The sequence below is a fragment of the Aulonocara sp. 'chitande type north' Nkhata Bay genome, linkage group LG12, assembly GCF_057382095.1.
Source record: "Aulonocara sp. 'chitande type north' Nkhata Bay isolate Kocher_YH1m ecotype deep benthic linkage group LG12, A_spYH_male_GT1.1, whole genome shotgun sequence".
NCBI lineage: Eukaryota > Metazoa > Chordata > Actinopteri > Cichliformes > Cichlidae > Aulonocara > Aulonocara sp. 'chitande type north' Nkhata Bay.
The window spans coordinates 31,337,006-31,358,542 of NC_141355.1; the positions used below are offsets into that span (position 1 = coordinate 31,337,006).

Consider the following 21,537-nt stretch of genomic DNA (forward strand, 5'->3'; position numbering starts at 1 on the left):
ATTCCAATGAGAGGTGTGTGATTCATCTGGAAGTTATGTGCGGATTAGTGTACTACAGCAATTTAGTATGTTTTTAGAGGGGGGGTGTTTACCTCCGATGGGTGCTCTTTTTCGCTTCCGTTGCATAGGCCTTGCGTGCCGGTCCGAGTCTGATACAGGTATGTCGTCGTGCCCCATGTGCAGTGTTGGTGCCCAGTCTGGATTTGTTACATCCAATTCATATGCTGGTTTGCCTGCAATAATGCCAAATCACAAGCTACTCAGTCGACATGACGTGGTTCTGCAGCATCACACATTAGCATGTTTTATATGGGCTCAAAATGTGGTCATAAATATTTTGTACTTGTAAATCAGGATTTGTATGTGTAAAAAAAAATTGTGTGTGTGTAAAAAAGATTTGTATGTGTGAAAAAAATTTGTGTGTGCATAAAAAAGATTTGTATGTGTAAAAACAAATTGTGTGTGCGTAAAAAAGAGGGGGGGGGGGCAGTGTTTTGGAAATGACAGTCTTCATTACAAAGCTTTCTTCGTTATGGAACATGATGAAAAGAGAGCCCATTATCCAGCTTCTTGCCTTCACGATCGTGTGATCTAACATTGCAACCGACAACACAACACGTACAAACCATAGCTGAAGCTTTATCCTTTGTCTGGCCTACTGTCATGGCGGAAGGGGGCGTGGTCCACCTCCCGTGACATCACGCTCCAAAGCCCTATACAGGAACATCTGTGTTATAGACTTTATTAGAAAGGAAAATTTTAAGCCTATTCTTAAAAGTAGAGAGAGGCCTGAAAGCTGAGAGAGAAGAACTCTAATGGGGTAATATGGAAAATTTGAGGTCAAGACATTCTTGCAGTTTAACTAATTGGTGTATGTTATCTGGCTTCATGGACTAGCTTCTGACTGAAGATAAGGCAAAACACATTGTTAACTGGTGTAGATTCTACATGGAGCTATTTGCTACTATTACTAAATGCTCTATATTAGTTTCATTATTTTCTCAGTTAAACTTTTACTTAATGTTCAAATTTAACTTAAAGTGTTATTTGGAAATTTGTATTTCACACTGGTGTAGTTACATGCAGTAGTAACATTTTGGCTGTCACCTAGCAAAGTAAAACATGACAAATATAACTCCTCAGTTTGACCCATAGAAACAGCAAACATTAAGCTTGGCAAATCATCTCCATGGAAACATTCCTCTTCATTGGTACAGCAACAGATAAAGCTTTTATATTTGATATGTAGCTCACAAGAGGAGAGGTGGCACATTATAAAAAGAAAATAATGACATAGTAAGGCTTTTTTGATCAAGGAAATTGAAATTAATGAGGCTACAAATTATTTTACTATATATAATCCCCTCCCCACACACACACCAGAAGATAATGAGTCATTTTGCTAAAAATGCTTCTGTAAATTCATGACACAGCCATGATATTAAATGAGTGGGTAAAAATTTTGCTAACAGATGTATCCTCTTGCACAGCACCATGGTGAGATTTGTATTTTGTGCTTTCACATAATTACATGTGAACAATCAATTGTCTCCTGTAGACCACTGTAGGAAATTCATGGGACGCCTGTACTGGGAATTTTATTATGGTATGTTAAAAAACTGAACACATATTGGAAAATACTGGCAGCAAACAAACTATGGTGTTGACCTGAAGAAAAATGTGTCTTTTCTTGCTACTTTCTTATTATTACTTTCTTATTTAGCTACTATTCTTATTATAGCTAAATTATACACATTAGAAAGCTATTGTGCATTTACAGTTTAATTGGTGTATGTGTAATAATAATGTAAATATCAGAAATGTGTAAAATTCAAATGGCAATTTGTAATTACAAATTATCTCTCTTCATCAAATGCCATCGATTTGCCACATTTTCCTTACCTGAAATTTATTTTGAGGTTTTAAGAGCAATTAAATTTGCCTTTTGACTGACAGCTGCCCCCAAACAATGTGCAAGCTGTTATTAAATAACCTTTGCTTGCTATGCAGATACTGTGACAGTGTGCAATCACAGCTGACGACAGGAAGCAGGCACACTTACTGTGACTGTCACCTGGAGTGAGCATGTGTAATGAAGGGCTTCACTTCAGAGACTAAAGAACCCTCAGATCATCATAATGAAGCAACATACATACACTGAGAAAAATGGTTGTGCAAAGCAGTATATTCTGATTTCCTCAAGCATGTAAAGTTATTGTAAAAAGAAAGTACAAGTTAGTTTTACATAACAAGACAAGAAAAAAATCTTTTTTTACTTTTAGATTATTTAATCAGTGTTTCAGGTTTGTCTGTCATGTCAGCCTTTTACTGTGCTGGTCTGCTGTAACTTAATAAATAAAATGTGACTGCCTGCTGATGCTGTGCATGTGGAACACAACACGGTGTGTGAATGGTTTATTTTCTTTATTATTATAGCACACGCATTCTGTAGACAAAGATATATACATGAAAACTTGATGATTTTTAAGTTTTGTTTGTTTTTTTTTCTGTTGTTATTTCAATTATATTTGCATGTTCGAAATAAAATTCTATCTATCTATCTATCTATCTATCTATCTATCTATCTATCTATCTATCTATCTATCTATCTATCTATCTATCTATCCCTTTAAAGGGAACCCTGGCTATTAAGACATGTTTGCACTAAAATATGTACTGTAATTTCAATAACTATATGTGGTATTAAAATACACCAAATGTTTTCCTTTTAAGCACATTTTATATAAAACCGATTTACCAGTAGGTCGCCATTGTTATTTACTTCTCAATGCACTCTGGGTAGTGACGTCATACGGTTGCACCGCATCCAGTTCACAGTTAGCAGCGCACTGGAAATGGCTTCTGTTCAACCTTTCCAGTTTGAACCAGAGCAAACCGGGAGAGAGAATGAAAATAGTCAACCAGCACTTTGTTTAGATGAAGATGAAGCCAATCCGTCACACGAGGATGAGAGAGTCAGGGAAAACTACTGGTGTCTATGTGGCTACTGCTTGCCAGAGGTGGGACCAAGTCATTGTTTTGCAAGTCTCAAGTAAGTCTCAAGTCTTTATCCTCAAGGCACAAGTCAAGTCTCAAGTAATGTCAGGCAAGTCAGGGTCGAGTCTCAAGTCACTGGTGTAAAAGTCCGAGTAAAGTCACAAGTCTGAAACTTTGAATTTCAAGTCCTTTCGAGTCTTTAAAAAAAATGAAAAAAGAATGTTGCAGTTAAATGTTAAATGGCTAAATGTAAATATTAGACCATGTAATTTTTAAATCTGTGTTTTTCTCAACACATGACAAAATAGTGAACTTAGAAAATATACACAAATTGTGAAATTGCACCTCTTTAAAATGCAGCTCAATTAAACTTAGCTCCAAGAATAATTTTCACTGACAGTTCTGAGATAAGCTGCATGTTATTCTTGGATGCGCTTGTAGGACCGACTTTAAAAAATGACAAAAATATCATACACATTAAAAAAAACTGTATCACCAACATAGCCTGTACAACATTTGCTAGTTAGATGAAGTCATGATCTCATCGTAGCAAAAGAGAAGCACCACCTACTGTCCTTTATGCAACTTCAACTGTCGGAGAAAGTTGGAAGTTGTTCCATCTCTGTCTGTGATTCTCTTCTTGCATGATTTGCATATTGCATTTCGTTTTTTGTTGACTACTTCATAGTTTATGTATCTGAAAAAAATAACATTTTTGAGCGTTTTTTTTTTCTTTTTAAAAAAAGATCTGGTTAATTTGATTGGCTGTGCTACAGCTCACGCACACATACATATGGAGTGTGGTTTTAATAAATGATGCACACTTTCTATATAATATGCGTGTAAAATTTTAGATTTTGGGTGAAATATCAAGTCTTTTCAAGTAAACCGGTTCAAGTCCAATTCAAGTCCCAGGTCATTGGTGTAAAAGTCCAAGTCAAGTCACAAGTCTTAGAACATTTTTTCAAGTCAAGTTTAAAGTCATAAAATTAATGACTCGAGTCTGACTCGAGTCCAAGTTAAGTGACTCGAGTCCACACCTCTGCTGCTTGCCAATGGCAACGGCGACTGAGAGCGTTTGTTGTAAAGCACCAAAACTTTTTGAAGCCATACAGTGGGGCAAAAAAGTATTTAGTCAGCCACCGATTGTGCAAGTTCCCCCACTTAAAATGATGACAGAGGTCAGTAATTTGCACCAGAGGTACACTTCAACTGTGAGAGACAGAATGTGAAAAAAAAGTCCATGAATTCACATGGTAGGATTTGTAAAGAATTCATTCGTAAATTAGGGTGGAAAATAAGTATTTGGTCACCTCAAACATGGAAAATCTCTGGCTCTCACAGACCTGTAACATCTTCTGTAAGACGCTTTTCTGTCCTCCACTCGTTACCTGTATGAATGGCACCTGTTTGAACTCATCATCTGTATAAAAGACACCTGTCCACAGCCTCAAACAGTCAGACTCCAAACTCCGCCATGGCCAAGACCAAAGAGCTCTCGAAGGACACCAGGAAAAGTATTGTAGACCTGCACCAGACTGGGAAGAGTGAATCTACAATAGGCAAGCAGCTTGGTGTGAAAAAACCAACTGTGGGAGCAATCATCAGAAAATGGAAGACATACAAGACCACTGATAATCTCCCACGATCTGGGGCTCCATGCAAGATCTCATCCCGTGGGGTCAAAATGATCATGAGAACGGTGAGCAAAGATCCCAGAACCACACGGGGGGACCTGGTGAATGACCTGCAGAGAGCTGGGACCAAAGTAACAAAGGTCACCATCAGTAACACACTACAACGGCAGGGAATCAAATCCCGCAGTGCCAGACGTGTTCCGCTGCTGAAGCCAGTGCATGTCCAGGCCCGTCTGAAGTTTGCCAGAGAGCACATGGATGATACAGCAGAGGATTGGGAGAATGTCATGTGGTCAGATGAAACCAAAGTAGAACTTTTTGGTATAAACTCAACTCGTCGTGTTTGGAGGACGAAGAATACTGAGTTGCCAGAGGTGGGACCAAGTCATTGTTTTGCAAGTCTCAAGTAAGTCTCAAGTCTTTATCCTCAAGTCTCAAGTCAAGTCTCAAGTAATGTCAGGCAAGTCAGAGTCGAGTCTCAAGTCACTGGTGTAAAAGTCCGAGTCAAGTCACAAGTCTGAAACTTTGAATTTCAAGTCCTTTCGAGTCTTTAAAAAAAAAAAAAAGAAAAAATAATGTTGCAGTTATGCTAAATGTAAATATTAGACCATGTAATTTTAAAATCTGTGTTTTTCTCAACACATGACAAAATAGTGAACTTAGAAAATATACACAAATTGTGAAATTGCACCTCTTTAAAATGCAGCTCAATTAAACCTAGCTCCAAGAATAATTTTCACCGACAGTTCTGAGATAAGCTGCATGTTATTCTTGGATGCGGTTGTAGGACCAGCTTTAAAATCGCATGACAAAAATATCATACACATTAAAAAAAACTGCATCACCAACGTAGCCTGGACAACATTTGCTAGTTAGATGAAGTCAGCTATCTCATCATAGCATATTTATATGCATATTTATAATCATACGGTTCTTGGAGTGAGTGCATACACTCATGAAGTTTAGTAACTTCCGGTCACTGCAACAAGCCCAGGTACAGTTTACCGCCGGATGGGTGCAGGACCTTGAAATGCACCGTGTAGAACGAAAGACCATTGTACTATCATAAGTTTACCAGTCTCACACATCGTCGTCATAAATACATAATCGTACTGGGCAATTAGTGATACAAAAAACCTGTTTTATCCTGTGAATAAAAGTATATGTTTTTGTCAATGTACCATAATAACAGAAGCGAAACGCAATATTGTGTCAGGACAATTCACTATTTATGCACAATAAACAAAGGAGCATAGCGCGACAATTTCTGTTCAGCGCCAGACTTGCTTGTAACCTATATCACTAATTATGTTATGAAAATGACGTATTAAGTACTAAAAAACACTGACCTTCGTGTAAATGCTTGGAGCAGACTAACCTGTGAGCTGGAGAGTTCTGGGACGTTATATTTGGTCTTTGAATGGCTGCAATCCAGACCATCCGTCGCGTCTTTGTTACTTCGGAAACATGGCTCGAACAATTTCTCTTCAACGACGTAATCCGATAACAACCGATCTCTTTACCCCTCGGCTTCCCGTGGCTGTCATGCGACCGGCTATTGCAGTTAATAATACAACAGCTTCTTGACATTTTTGTGTTTCTTTTTATCGCTGTATAACTGATTTTAATTGAAAGCCTGCGTGCGCTAGTACCGCTTGCCACGAGTTCCCAGAATCCTTTGCGGTTCTACCCGTGAATGACGTCACATTTTCAATCTCTATATAATATGCATGTTAAATTTTATATTTGGGGTAAAATATCAAGTCTTTTCAAGTAAACCGGTTCAAGTCCAAGTCAAGTCACAAGTCTTAGAACATTTTTTCAAGTCAAGTCTAAAGTCATAATATTAATGACTCGAGTCTGACTCGAGTCCAAGTCATGTGACTCGAGTCCACACCTCTGTGAGTTGCATCCCAAGAACACCATACCTACTGTGAAGCATGGGGGTGGAAACATCATGCTATGGGGCTGTTTTTCTGCCAAGGGGACAGGACGACTGATCCGTGTTAAGGACAGAATGAATGGGGCCATGTATCGTGAGATTTTGAGCCAAAACCTCCTTCCATCAGTGAGAACTTTGAAGATGAAACGAGGCTGGGTCTTCCAACATGACAAGGATCCAAAACACACCGCCCGGGCAACAAAGGAGTGGCTCCGTAAGAAGAATTTGAAAGTCCTGGAGTGGCCTAGCCAGTCTCCAGACCTCAACCCCATAGAAAATCTGTGGCGGGAGTTGAAAGTCCGTGTTGCTCGGCGACAGCCCCAAAACATCACTGCTCTCGAGAAGATCTGCATGGAGGAATGGGCCAAAATACCAGCTACTGTGTGTGCAAACCTGGTGAAGACCTATAGTAAACGTTTGACCTCTGTTATTGCCAACAAAGGTTATGTTACAAAGTATTGAGTTGTATTTTTGTTATTGACCAAATACTTATTTTCCACCCTGATTTACGAATAAATTCTTTACAAATCCTACCATGTGAATTCATGGATTTTTTTTTCACATTCTGTCTCTCACAGTTGAAGTGTACCTGTGGTGCAAATTACTGACCTCTGTCATCATTTTAGGTGGGGGAACTTGCACAATCGGTGGCTGACTAAATACTTTTTTGCCCCACTGTATGTCTTAATCCAGATGTTTTTTGGGCAGCCCTTGTTAGCCTCCATAACCGGTATCCAGACTTTAAGTGATAACATTATCAATCCTGCTTCCGGGCCCAAAGTAGTCTGCATTTAATAAGACTGTTGTGTTTTTAACATGTTTTAATGCTTTGGATCTTGTTCAATTTAATCTCAACAATCCCCTAAAAACAGTCAGTGATCACTGTCGGCTTCTCATCATTTTAAAGCTCAGTTTTTAAACCCTTACCATGTAACTAGCCCAGCCCATGCAGCAGCAGTATATTAATGACTAACCTTATATTGTGGATGGATTATCTCGGTGGTTCTCCTGACTGACGTTTGGTCCGTTTACAGGATCCTGCCATGCGATTGCATTTGCCCCTAACCATTGGGAACCCTCATATTAACTTTTATCGAGTGGAAAAAAGTCTTCCGTTTGTTAGCATTCATCCTCCAGTTTTACTGTTTATGTTATGCTAACATAGCTTGTCGTGCTAGCGATCACGTAGCACATCATTATATACCAGCTAGCCCAACTTCATTAACCCTACAAATATCACTGCAGTTTACTTTCCTGTCGTCATTTATGTTGGAAGTGAAAGCAGAGCTGTACGTTTTAATTTGATAATAAATCTCTCAGTCAGAACATGGTATATTATATTTAGATGGAAGCTTGCGAGCTAACTCCCTGCTAACTTCTAACTCAGTTAAATGTCATAAATTCCGTTTTGATGGATGCCTGGATGTTAAACTTATTTGTTACACCTGGCAGAGCAGCCACACTGATCATTTTATTACAGATGAACAAATTTAGACAGTTTTTCAACTCTCCGTAATGCTGCAGTGATCATTTGACTTTTGCAGTGGACTATTACGGTTGCTACACTTAAAAAACAAAACAGGTTAGCTGAACAAAAGCACCTATACTACCGACAACCAATACACGTCATCGTCCCAGAATGCATTGTGTGCAAAAAAACATGGCTGCTCCCACGGCTCCAAAATAGTTTTAAACAACAAAGATTTAATGAATAACCAAAAAAATGTAGTTATTCTCAAGTATGTTTTTATGTAGTGGAGATAATTTGTAACATATTTAGAGTAACTTGTCATAATAGTCGGGGTTCCCTTTAACTGGCATATACACAGAAGATAAAGTCTTTATTCAAAAAGTATATTTTAATATTTAACTGTTCTAAAGATCTATCCATCCGTCCATCCATCTTCATCCGCTTTATCCGAGGCCGGGTCGCGGGGGCAGCAGCCTAAGCAAAGAGCACACAATGCACCCGACCCCTATGGCGCCTCCTGCGGGTGGTGGGCCTGCGGGAGGTAGGGTTGCCAACCGTCCCTTAAAAAACGAAATCGTCCCGTATTTAGAAACAAAAGTACACGTCCCGTATTGAGCTAATAAGGGACGCACTTTGTCCCGTAATACAGTGAGAATCAAAAGTAGTCTATAACTTTTAATGGAATTAACACTTTGTTTGAAAACATAATTCCCAGCCCCTCTCCTGCTTTGTGACCAATGAGCTGACAGCACACTTATGACAATTCGAGTATGACAATTCAGATCACCGCTCATCTCATTGGTCGAGGAAAGGTCGCTTACGGAGAAAATACCAGAAGACAACAGATGACCACAACAAGAAGCATGGCCAACAGGGAAACAAACGCCAACACTGCGGTGCAAGTCTCGGACGACAGTACACCTAAAGCTGGACATACACTGTGCGATTTTTTTCAGTCACGTTATTCAGCTCCTGCTCAAACTGCACGATTGACTCGCAGGGGTTAGAAGTTGGTAGGTCACGATGCAGGGTCTCACACTATACCGCCCGATGCTCTGATGCGACCTGAGTGCTCACACTGTGCCTCCATGAAATGAAGGTTATAACAGAAAATCTGTCGCTCACTCTCTCTGCCTTTCACTCACACAGACACGCACACCACCACCATCAACTTTGCTAAATTGCTAATGAAAAACATTGAAAAACAGCTCTGATTGAGCAGCAATGCAAATTCAACTATTTTCACGGTTGTTGTGGTCGTGATAATTTTGTGAGGCCACATCGAAAAGGCTCGGATGAGCTTTCCAAAGTTCTACAAGTTTTGCCTCCATCGCTTGTGGATAGTGCACACGCTGCACCACTGTGCTATTCCGTCTTTTTCACCGACGTTTACGTGTTTGCGCGTGAGCAGTGTGAGCAGCTGCGGTGACACCCTCACGAGCGATTGATGATTGGGAGCTGGTCGTGAGGTGTTAATCACTTCTCTTTACCCCATGTATACTACACAACCCACGATGAAGGCCAAAATCAAGCCGATCACCAAATCGGTCGCACGACTCAAAAATCGTCTCAAAATGGGCCAAAAATCGCACAGTGTAAGCCCAGCATTAGAGCAGCAATGTTTGTTCCCCTCAGAGAAAGGGAAGAATGGGAAAAGGAAAACACCTGGCTGGGAAAAGTTAATATGGGCATGTGCAGTGAATAACAGCGCTATGTGGCCAGAAGTGTGATAATATAACTTATTTTGTGTAATAAACAACTGCAAGGATAGATGATTACAACAAATAGATGACTAATACATAAAAGTAATACATAGATGAATAATGATGACGAGTTAAGGTGCGTAATCATGGGAACAAGCGGGTTTAGAAACGGGAGCAGCTGATTAGCATTAGAAAAGCTGAAATAATACCTCAACTGAAGCCAATTGTAGTAAATGCACTATATGTGCACTGTTACAAGAATATTTTTCTTTCTATTGTTTTCTATTATTTTAAGTTAAGCAGGACAGAGTTCTTTTAAAGAAAGATTTACTTATATTCTCAAAAGTTAAGCATGACAGGCTTCTGTTTAAGAAAGAGACGTGTTTTACTGTGTTAATGTTGTCATTTTGAGCTAAAAATAAATGGCTAAATGATCATTTGTTTCACATGTGTTCATATCACAAAGAATAGAATATGATTTAAGTAGAATATATCTACTTAAATCAACTTCAAGTCAAATGGTTAAAAAAATGATTTCACACACAAAAAAAGAGCTAGGAAGGGTGAAGACAACTGGGTCGCCCGGCCCTGGCCACGAGGTGTCCCTTATTTATTTTTCAGGGAGTTGGCAACCCTAGCGGGAGGATGGGCCCATGTCTCCTCTTCGGGCTGTGCCCGGCCGGGCCCCATGGACTAAGGCCCAGCCACCAGACGCTGGGCCTGGCTCCAGGGCGGGGCCCCGGTAACCCTATCCCGGGCAGGGTAAACTGTTCCCTCGATATCCTTTTCATAAGGGTCTTCTGAATCGCTCTTTGTCTGGTCCCTCACCCAGGACCAATTTGCCATGGGAGACCCTACCAGGGGGCAAAAGCCCCCAGACAACATAGCCCCTGGGATCCCTGGGACACACAAACCCCTCCACCACGATAAGGTAGCGATTCAAGGAGGAGTTCTAAAGATCTATAAAAAGGAAATTACAGTATTTTCCAACATTGCAAGAGAAAAGAGAAATTATTTCTGGTACATAACAGAGTTTTTTGTTGCAGAACAGTTATTGATCTCTGCCTTTTTTCATGTGTCTGAGTTAAATTCTTCAACTGGAAGTTGGTTTTTACTTTTTAAAAATCCATAAAGTATTACTCTACAGGAATGCAGAATAGCAATAGAATGTACCATTGTTACCAATGTACACAATATCTGTCTTATAAAAATCTCTATAAAACTGTTCATTTACCATAACGTAAACATAAAGTGTTTTGTTATACCTCAGTATTTTTTGAAAGCTATTATTTGGTTATTTATTAGTCAATCTCATAGAATTATCCTAAAATGTGAGAATATGTATTTGTGAAAGTCACAGAAATGTTTTGAGAAGTTAAGTTTGCTATGGTGGCTTGTGATAAATCTGACTTTACCGGCTTCTGCAGAGAAAAGCGACAAAAATAAGAGCAATAGAAAGCATTGGTATGGTTAAAAAAAGATTCAAGGGAGAAACAACAGAAAGAGAATCTATTAGCAAACACACTGCTGGCTCTATCTGTTCTTATTGTTTATTTAATTATTTAATTTTTTTTTTTTTTGTTCTTCAAAGATGGGAACTGATTTCACACAATCTCATGCACACATAAATGCAGTGCTGGGGCAGTGTATGCATATTGTAAATTTTTTAACTGCCAAGTCCACATCACTGCAAGGCATTTCATACAGAAAAGTTAGGCAACAACAATAATTAGAGCGTCATTTTAAGGTGCAATGAAAACAACAATGGAAAACCAACAGATGCAGGCATTTACATAGACAGAAATGAGAAATGATGTTACGTAGTTAATGCATTTCTTTTGTATTCTTCATACATGTCACAGGATGCGGTGTGAAGCGGTCCTGCAAAGTCATTTCATATTCACTCTGTGTCTGCATAATAATAACCATAATGGCAACAACAGCCACAATAGCATTAGATGCAGTAGCAGTGCAACGTGGTGTGTAATTTTCTGTGTGGAGCAGTGTGTGTGGCTATATGTGAATGGTAAATTAAAACGTTTTTGAGGTTCAAATCTTTAAGAGTTACTTGAATTACAAGTGCTTGATTAACCTGAACAACCACCTGGAAGTTATTACATATGTTCAACACAGCTTTAATATTACATCATTCACTCTGCTTCACCCTCTTCGCTCTGTGCTGGTTTACAGCTCCATCTAGTTTAGTGCTTTGGCTTCTTCCTCATTGCCTGCCTTTTCCCTTTCATAAACTCTCTATTTTTGTTTTCCCTCTATTAGAGGGTTTCTTTCATTCACAATTTTATGCCACAATTCCCTCCATGAAAGCACAACTTCAAAGAGTGACAGTATTTTCGTGCATTTATTTTTACTTTTATTTTCTTTTGGAATATATTGATGCAAATCAAAAATAAATAATACTGAAAGGCTCCATTTAAAAATGTAAATAATATATTTATAGTGTGCATAGAATAGATACAAGGGTTGGCTCTCTTGTCTTTGGCGTCAGATCATGAGTAAACTGGATGCCTTTTCAATTAGAGTCCACTGTAACCAATCATGGCCAAGGAGCTGCACACCATGATCTGTGCAAGTTGAAAGCAGTTAAGCACAGTTAACCACTGCATTCACATGTCACTGTTACATCACTGCAAATTTGGGCAAATCTCCCTTCACAGTTTTATTTGACTTACACGAAATGTCTCAGTAGTTTTCTCTTTACTATAAAGAGATGTTCCCAGATGACTGTTTTGCTTCCAAAACAGTGAATGATAACAGGATATCCATTATGCCACCAAAGGTTGGTGTGTTGAATCAAAAAGCTTGTCTCCTTTAAACTTGTTACCATAAAAAGACTTAAAGAATTCCTTTTCCATAAAGTGACTGTCAGTGTTAGGATGCCTGGGTCGTTGACCCAGAGTTTTGAGTTTATTATATTATTTATCATTCTGTCTTATGGTTTATGTCTCTGTGTAATCCTTAGTTGCTATATCCCCGTGTCCAGTCAGTGTCTGTGTCTGCCCTGGTCCCACGTCTCTGTTCCCTCTGTTGCAGTGTCTGCCTGTGAGCCTGTCTGTAAGCACAGTCTGTGTTATGTTTCCTGTTTTACTTTGAAAGTCCATGTCTCATGTAAATGCGTCTGGTTTTGCTTCCTTTGTCTCGTTAGGCCTGAGAGCTGTGTTTCCCTCCTGTTGCCCATTCCCTGATTGCTCCCTCTATGTATTTAAGCCCTGTGTTTCAGTTTGACGGTGTTGTGATCTACCCTTATGCCATGCTGTGTGGTTGGTCAGGCTTCCTGTGTAAGTTTATTTTGATATATCCAGTTATGTTACATTTGAATTCAAGTTTTGCCTCTGAGTGTCTGCACCGTGGGTTCTCCTACTACCACTCCTGCCTGCACACAGCCTTCACATAACAGTTAGTACCCATGTCCCCTTTCAGGACTTTTATGCAGTCAGTGCATGTGACTCAATAAAATTTGGTTAGGGCGAACTGACCGACTGTTTCTGCAATTCACACTGCTTGCTACTACTGATAGAGGAATTACTAAAAAAAAAATCCACTGACCTCTAGTCATGAATACATGCTGCATAGTCTGGCGGTGATAGCATTAAGAGCAAGACTGGCTCTACAATACGCTTGTACCAATTCAGGGTAGTATTTATTATTACATACATTATTCATTATCACCAATTTCTTCACAATAAAAATGTCTGTGTCTCCATCTTGTGTTTCACATAATTTGGGAAAAAATGTTTTAATCTTATATCTATGTCACTTGCAGTTCTTGTTACTCACTTGCTAAAAGATTCAATGTAATAGCACACAATATGAAAACACAGTCTTTTAAAAACAGTAAAGTCAAATACTTCAACAAATGTATTTGCAACAGGCTGGTGCTTTTTTTTTTTTTTTTTTTTTTTTTTAAAGAAAACAAACTCTTCTCTTTTAGGTATTTTCCATAAGCTGATGTGGCTATGTAGGTTTTTGAAAGAACAATAGATCTGTTACAGCCAAATGGCATTGTCAGGTTTATATTGTTGATTGTCATTTATGACAGAGGTGGGACCAAGTCATTGTTTTGCAAGTCTCAAGTAAGTCTCAAGTCTTTATCCTCAAGTCTCAAGTCAAGTCTCAAGTAATGTCAGGCAAGTCAGAGTCGAGTCTCAAGTCACTGGTGTAAAAGTCCGAGTCAAGTCACAAGTCTGAAACTTTGAATTTCAAGTCCTTTCGAGTCTTTAAAAAAAAAACAACGAAAAAATAATGTTGCAGTTATGCTAAATGTAAATATTAGACCATGTAATTTTAAAATCTGTGTTTTTCTCAACACATGACAAAATAGTGAACTTAGAAAATATACACAAATTGTGAAATTGCACCTCTTTAAAATGCAGCTCAATTAAACCTAGCTCCTAGAATAATTTTCACCGACAGTTCTGAGATAAGCTGCATGTTATTCTTGGATGCGGTTGTAGGACCGGCTTTAAAATCGCATGACAAAAATATCATACACATTAAAAAAAAACTGTATCACCAACATAGCCTGGACAACATTTGCTAGTTAGATGAAGTCAGCTATCTCATCGTAGCATATTTATATGCATATTTATACGGTTCTTGGAGTGAGTGCACACACTCATGAAGTTTAGTAACTTCCGGTCACTGCAACAAGCCCAGGTACAGTTTACCGACAGATGGGTACAGGACCTTGAAACGCACCGTGTCGAACGAAAGACCATCGTACCTATCATAAGTTTACCAGTCTCACAAATCGTCGTCATAAATATACATTCCTTAACCGTTTATTAATAGGACCTTTGAGCTCAATGGTAATTAATTAGTAGTGGAAATAATTTCTGGTAGCATCACAGAAATGTAGCAGTGACAACAATATTGTATGCTGTAATCGTACTGGGCAATTAGTGATACAAAAAACCTGTTTTATCCTGTGAATAAAAGCATATGTTTTTGTCAATGTACCATAATAACAGAAGCGAAACGCAATATTGTGTCAGGACAATTCACTATTTATGCACAATAAATAAAGGAGCATAGCGCGACAATTTCTGTTCAGCGCCAGACTTGCCTGTAACCTATATCACCAATTATGTTATGAAAATGACGTATTAACTACTAAAAAACACTGACCTTCGTGTAAATGCTTGGAGCAGACTAACCTGTGAGCTGGAGGGTTCTGGGACGTTATATTTGATCTTTGAATGGCTGCAATCCAGGCCATCCGTCGCCTCTTTGTTACTTCGGAAACATGGCTTGAACAATTTCTCTTCAACAACGTAATCCGATAACAACCGATCTCTTTACCCGTCGGCTTCCCGTGGCTGTCATGCGACCGGCTATTGCAGTTAATAATACAACGGCTTCTTGACATTTTTGTGTTTCTTTTTATCGCTGTATAACTGATTTTAATTGAAAGCCTGCGTGCGCTAGTACCGCTTGCCACGAGTTCCCAGAATCCTTTGCGGTTCTACCCGTGAATGACGTCACATTTTCAATCTCTATATAATATGCATGTTAAATTTTATATTTGGGGTAAAATATCAAGTCTTTTCAAGTAAACCGGTTCAAGTCCAATTCAAGTCCCAAGTCATTGGTGTAAAAGTCCAAGTCAAGTCACAAGTCTTAGAACATTTTTTCAAGTCAAGTCTAAAGTCATAAAATTGATGACTCGAGTCTGACTCGAGTCCAAGTCATGTGACTCGAGTCCACACCTCTGATTTATGATCAACCTATCTCTAATGATCGGCTATGTACCACAGGCCTTCAAGCTAGCTGTAGTTAAACCTTTACTCAAAAAGCCATCTCTAGACCCAGCAGTCTTAGCTAATTATAGGCCAATCTCCAACCTTCCTTTCATATCAAAAATCCTTGAAAGAGTAGTTGTCAAACAGCTAACAGATCATCTGCAGAGGAATGGTTTATTTGAAGAGTTTCAGTCAGGTTTCAGAGCTCATCACAGCACAGAAACAGCTTTAGTGAAGGTTACAAATGATCTTCTTATGGCCTCTGACAGTGGACTCATCTCTGTGCTTGTCCTGCTAGACCTTAGTGCAGCATTTGATACTGTCGACCATAATATCCTATTAGAGCGATTAGAACATGCTGTAGGTATTACAGGTTCTGCACTGCAGTGGTTTGTATCATATCTATCTAATAGACTCCAATTTGTTCATGTAAATGGAGAGTCCTCTTCACACACTGAGGTTAATTATGGAGTTCCACAGGGTTCAGTGCTAGGACCAATTCTGTTTACATTATACATCCTTCCATTAGGCAGTATCATTAGAAGACATAGCATACATTTTCACTGCTATGCTGATGACACCCAGCTCTATCTGTCCATGAAGCCAGATAACACACACCAATTAGTTAAACTGCAGGAATGTCTTAAAGACATAAAGACCTGGATGGCCGCTAACTTTCTGCTTCTTAATTCAGATAAAACTGAGGTTATTGTACTCGGCCCTGAAAAGCTTAGAAATATGGTATCTAACCAGATTCTTACTCTGGATGGCATTACCTTGGCCTCCAGTAACGCTGTGAGGAACCTTGGAGTCATTTTTGACCAGGACATGTCCTTCAATGCACATATTAAACAAATATGTAAGACTGCGTTCTTCCATTTGCGCAACATCTCTAAAATTAGAAATATCCTGTCTCAGAGTGACGCTGAAAAACTAGTTCATGCATTTATTACTTCCAGGCTGGACTACTGTAATTCATTATTATCAGGATGTCCAAACAACTCGCTGAAAAGCCTTCAGCTAATCCAAAATGCTGCAGCAAGAGTACTGACAGGGACTAGAAAGAGAGAGCATATTTCTCCTGTTTTGGCTTCCCTTCATTGGCTTCCTGTTAAATCCAGAATTGAATTCAAAATCCTGCTCCTCACATACAAGGTCTTAAATAATCAGGCCCCATCTTATCTTAATGACCTTGTAGTAACATATCACCCTATTAGAGCACTTCGCTCTCGCTCTGCAGGCCTACTTGTTGTTCCTAGAGTATTTAAAAGTAGAATGGGAGGGAGAGCCTTCAGTTTTCAGGCCCCTCTTCTGTGGAACCAGCTTCCAGTTTGGATTCAGGAGACAGACACTATCTCTACTTTCAAGATTAGGCTTAAAACTTTCCTTTTTGCTAAAGCATATAGTTAGGGCTGGACCAGGTGACCCTGAATCCTCCCTTAGTTATGCTGCAATAGACATAGACTGCCGGGGGATTCCCATGATGCATTGAGTTTTTCCTTTCCAGTCACCTTTCTCGCTCACTATGTATTAACAGACCTCTCTGCATTGAATCATATCTGTTATTAACCTCTGTTTCTCTTCCACAGCATGTCTTTTATCCTGTCTTCCTTCTCTCACCCCAACCGGTCGCAGCAGATGGCCGCCCCTCCCTGAGCCTGGTTCTGCCGGAGGTTTCTTCCTGTTAAAAGGGAGTTTTTCCTTCCCACTGTTGCCAAAGTGCTTGCTCATAGGGGGTCATATGATTGTTGGGTTTTTCTCTGTATCTATGAAGCGCCTTGAGGCGACTTATGTTGTGATTTGGCGCTATATAAATAAAATTGAATTGAATTGAATTGAATTTATGCTCAGAAATATTTAACCATATATGCTTAGAGGTGTATAATCGATCGTGTAGTGATAGGATGTGTGATCCTTAGGAGTCTGCAAAGACTTCGTGTGCATTCCAGAGTGCTCTGGCATTCACACCCACACCCTGGGAGCATGGGAGAGGTCGTACCTTGTTTTATTGTTTTATGGTAGGATAAACGTAGCTATGTCAGTTTTAGTCAAAGTGCCTTTTGTTTAGATGAACTTCTGGACTTCCAGGCCAGCAGGTTTAGGGAAGTTGTTTATGGGGTCGCACTCTGACACCCCCCCCCCCCCCCCCCCCACACACACACACACACACACACTTACACAACGCACAGGCAAGGTACTCTTTGTGTGTATGTAGACGTCATAAGTTAATGAACCTATGTATATTCATGTGACCTCAATAAAAGAGCAGTGTTACAGGGGAGTGGACGAGAGTGACTGGGGTCAAGCGAAGGAACGGCGCTTGTCGTGGTTCTCTCCCTCATGCATGAGTAACACGAAGAACTTTGCCTACTTGGTGTTCAATGCTTTTTGCTGTGTAACTGAATTGTCTTGAACGTTCCAGCGAATGGGTTTAAGCTACAAACCTATCAGGCATGGCTTCAATTTTTTTAGCATGACGATGATCCCAAACACACTGCCAGTGCAGTAAATGCATATTTAGCTTCTCGTGGGTTGGCCTCCCTTTACATCAACATTATTGAATCTTCGTGACAGACAAAGAAAGAAAAAGCAGCCAACATCCAAACAAGAGCTTTTGAATATACTAGTTATATGTAAAGACATTACAAAATATGAAGAAATGAGGGATAACTAAAGGTATTCGAGATTAATAAAGTATTCTGATTCTGATTTCCACTGTTAAAGTATGTACTGTATGTTGCTCAATGTCAGTATAATTTGCAATAGCAAAAAGGCTTGTAGCAATTACAGGGAGATTTTGAATGTGCCAAGTGATGTCCACGGTGGGTCCAAGTCCACAAAGAGTTCAATCAAAACAGGTGGTAGAAATGATACAGAGTACCTGAAATCTTATGATGAAATTCAAGCCCTGACTTGAATCAGTATTTTCATCCAGCTGAAGGACAGCCCTGTCCTGCTGACAGTGAACTAGACAAAGACATTATGGCTGTAGAAATATCTGCAGACACCCTACTTGTCACACTTGTTAGCTTTACCATACACAAAGCAGTGTCATTGAGGTTTGCATTTAGTATACAGTATAACAGCAACATCTGCTGAAATTTTGCTTTTACCCAGATTTACAGACTTGTCTCATCACCAGCTACATCACAGACAGTCACCATGACATAACTCACTGCTTAGTGAAGTCCTTGCTGCATTTTCTTCAAAATTTAGGGCTCATATGGTAGTGCTTCATCAGTCATCTGAAAAAGAATTTCCAATTTATTGTCCTTTTCTTAACCCTAAAACTCTATTGGTGGGTGATTTTCACCCAAGCAAATACATTTACATGATTTCTCTCTCCTGCAGCTGTTAGCGTGTCCAGGAGACTGTGCCTTCACCAGGGAAGTCTCAAATGTCCCAGGAATGGGTGGACCAAAGACCAGCTTTCCAGTGAAGTAGGAATTTTTTTGTTCTTTGTCCTAATTTCTCTGTAATTTTGGAGCATTATTTTAGGGTCCCCACATGACACTTTTTTTTTTTTCATTTTGTTAAACATGGCACAGTTGAAAGTAAAAGAAGACCACTCTTATTTGTCATGTGTTGTCATATTTTGATATATTTTAATGACAAGTACCTTTTGTTGGTCATATTATATTGGGTAAAAATCACCCGGCATTAGTGATTGTGTTACTATTTATAGCGATAGTGTTCTAGGGTTAATGATGTTCTATTAAAAAAAAAAAAAAAAATGATGTTCTATTTAAAAAGATATGACACTACAGTACCCCATTAGCCCATAAACTCATCAAGAATGTGTTTACTGACATCCCAGCAAAGCAGCACATTGACCTAAGCCAGTTCAATAGTGTTAACACATTGGCAACAGAATATTTCCTTCTGTGTGCTATATTTAAGACGAGACAACATTGTTTAATCTTTCAACCTGATTCTCATAGCATTGTAAAGTTAAACATGGTGGTGCATGGGGGCCCGGCCCTGGAGCAGGGTGCCGCCGGTGCGTCGAGCCGCCTGGGAGGCTCTTCAACTGGTGGGGGGGATGGTCACATCTTGCAGGAGCTTTCTTCTCTTCAGGAACTCTCTGCAGGAGGGGGAGATACAGGAGAGGTGGAGGAAGATCTCAGCCTGGGCGTTTACCGTCTTATGTAGTCTGGAAGATGTGTGGATGGTGGGGTGGGTGCAGTTTTCTCTGTGGTGGGGTTGGGTGGACTGTCCAGGGCTCTGTGGAGCCGGAGGGTGGGAGTGCCTACTGGGGTCAGCGGGGGAGCTGGCCCCAGGGAGGGGTTACCTGCCCCTCCCTTCCTTCCCTCCCCATCTCCAGCTGCCTCCCTCTTCCCGCTCCTCCACAACCACCCACACATGCAGGGCCTTGGAGTGGGGGTATGTCACCAGGGTGCAGAGGAGGCTACCCCCCCCCCCCCTGTCCCCTGTCCCCTTCTGGCTGCCTCTGCCTCAATTTTATCCCACAACTTAGACATTCACATTATTCACACTCTCATTACACATACATATAGGATCTTGGGGGTGGGCACAATCACGGAGTCCAAATTACCATCAGGGTGTATACCTCACCCCTGACGTCGTTGCCCACCTCTCAATTTTAAATACACTTAGTCATTGAGGGCTAGCAGGAGGGACCATGCGCTTACCTGCTGCTCCTTGGCAGGTAGCTCCATGCCCTCCTGGGTTTTAATTGCACCTTAGAACACATATGCATCAACACTACAATGAGCGGGTGGAGGGAGGTTTGGAGTCTTCTCCCACCCCCATTCTCTGCGGCCTGCTGGAGCGGGAGGGCTAGTAGGAGGAGTTGGCCGTCCGACTGCGGTCTGGGGTGTGGGGCCTCCCTGCTGCTGTGGAGTCGGGGTGGTCTGCCTCTCCCCACCGCAGGGAAAAGGGTAACACCACCTGGGTCTGGGTGCAATTCCCCCCTCCAGGGGCAAGGGTACCTAGACCCGGTTTGTAGAGTACGCTTGGGGAGTGTGATTGTGTGTACAGCGTCTCTTTATGTCTGTCTCCACGTTGGTTGAGTGTGGAGTGAGTGCATATGAGAGCATGAGGGTGGGAATGGATGTTTGTGTCTGTGTGTGCCTGTATGTCTGTGTCTATATGTCAGGTTGGGTATCAGACGCCACCTCTCTGGGGACACCTCAGGCCCTCCAAGGTTTGGAGGCCTATCTCCACCCACCACCACTTCCCCTGCCGGTGGCGGACTCCCTCAGGTGTCGGTGTGTTGGTGGTTCTTTGTGTCTGGGGGTGGGCGTCCGGGTACACACCGGCTCACTCCTTGGCGGCCGCTTGTCGGGGCCTGGGGCCTGGGGCTCGCTCGGGCCCCTTTGGAGGTGGGGGGGTTCAATAGTGTTAACACATTGGCAACAGAATATTTCCTTCTGTGTGCTATATTTAAGACGAGACAACATTGTTTAATCTTTCAACCTGATTCTCATAGCATTGTAAAGTTAAACAAATAGTTAATAGATTAATAGTGTGTGAATGTGTGTGTGAATGGGTGAATGACTGAATGTAGTGTAAAGCGCTTTGGGGTCCTTAGGGACTAAGTAAAGCGCTATACAAATACAGGCCATTTGCCATTTACCATCCAAATTGAACATTGGGGCTAGTAAACACTATTAGTACACTGTTTTTCTCTTATTCAGACTGAATTTCTTGCTCTGTGAAGGGACTGGTGCAGTGATATGTTAACTACAGTCTGGCAGAACAGCAATTACAGAAGATTTTGTGTAAACTTGTACCTGTAGAAGTGGATGAATTGCCCTGTTGGTAGATTTTAGTATCTAGATGATAATTTGTTTTTCCTTCTGCTTGCAACTAATTGAAGCAGCTTGTTGTTTTAAAACCACTGACCTTTCTCTTAATAAGCGCGCTGCGTGTGCTTGTGTGTGACCACTTGTGACCCAACCCAGAGTTGTTTGCATGTTGTTTACATGATAAACCTTTCTCGCTGAATTTGTTTAACAACTAAAATGTCAAGTAAGGCAAGATTTATACAAGGAAAAAAGGAGTA

General features: G+C 40.5%; 1 pseudogene; it reads right to left on the reverse strand.

Moving 5' to 3' along the window:
- LOC147317773 (uncharacterized) overlaps window positions 1-21,537 on the reverse strand; it is a 46,210-nt pseudogene that overhangs the window by 1,259 nt on the left and 23,414 nt on the right.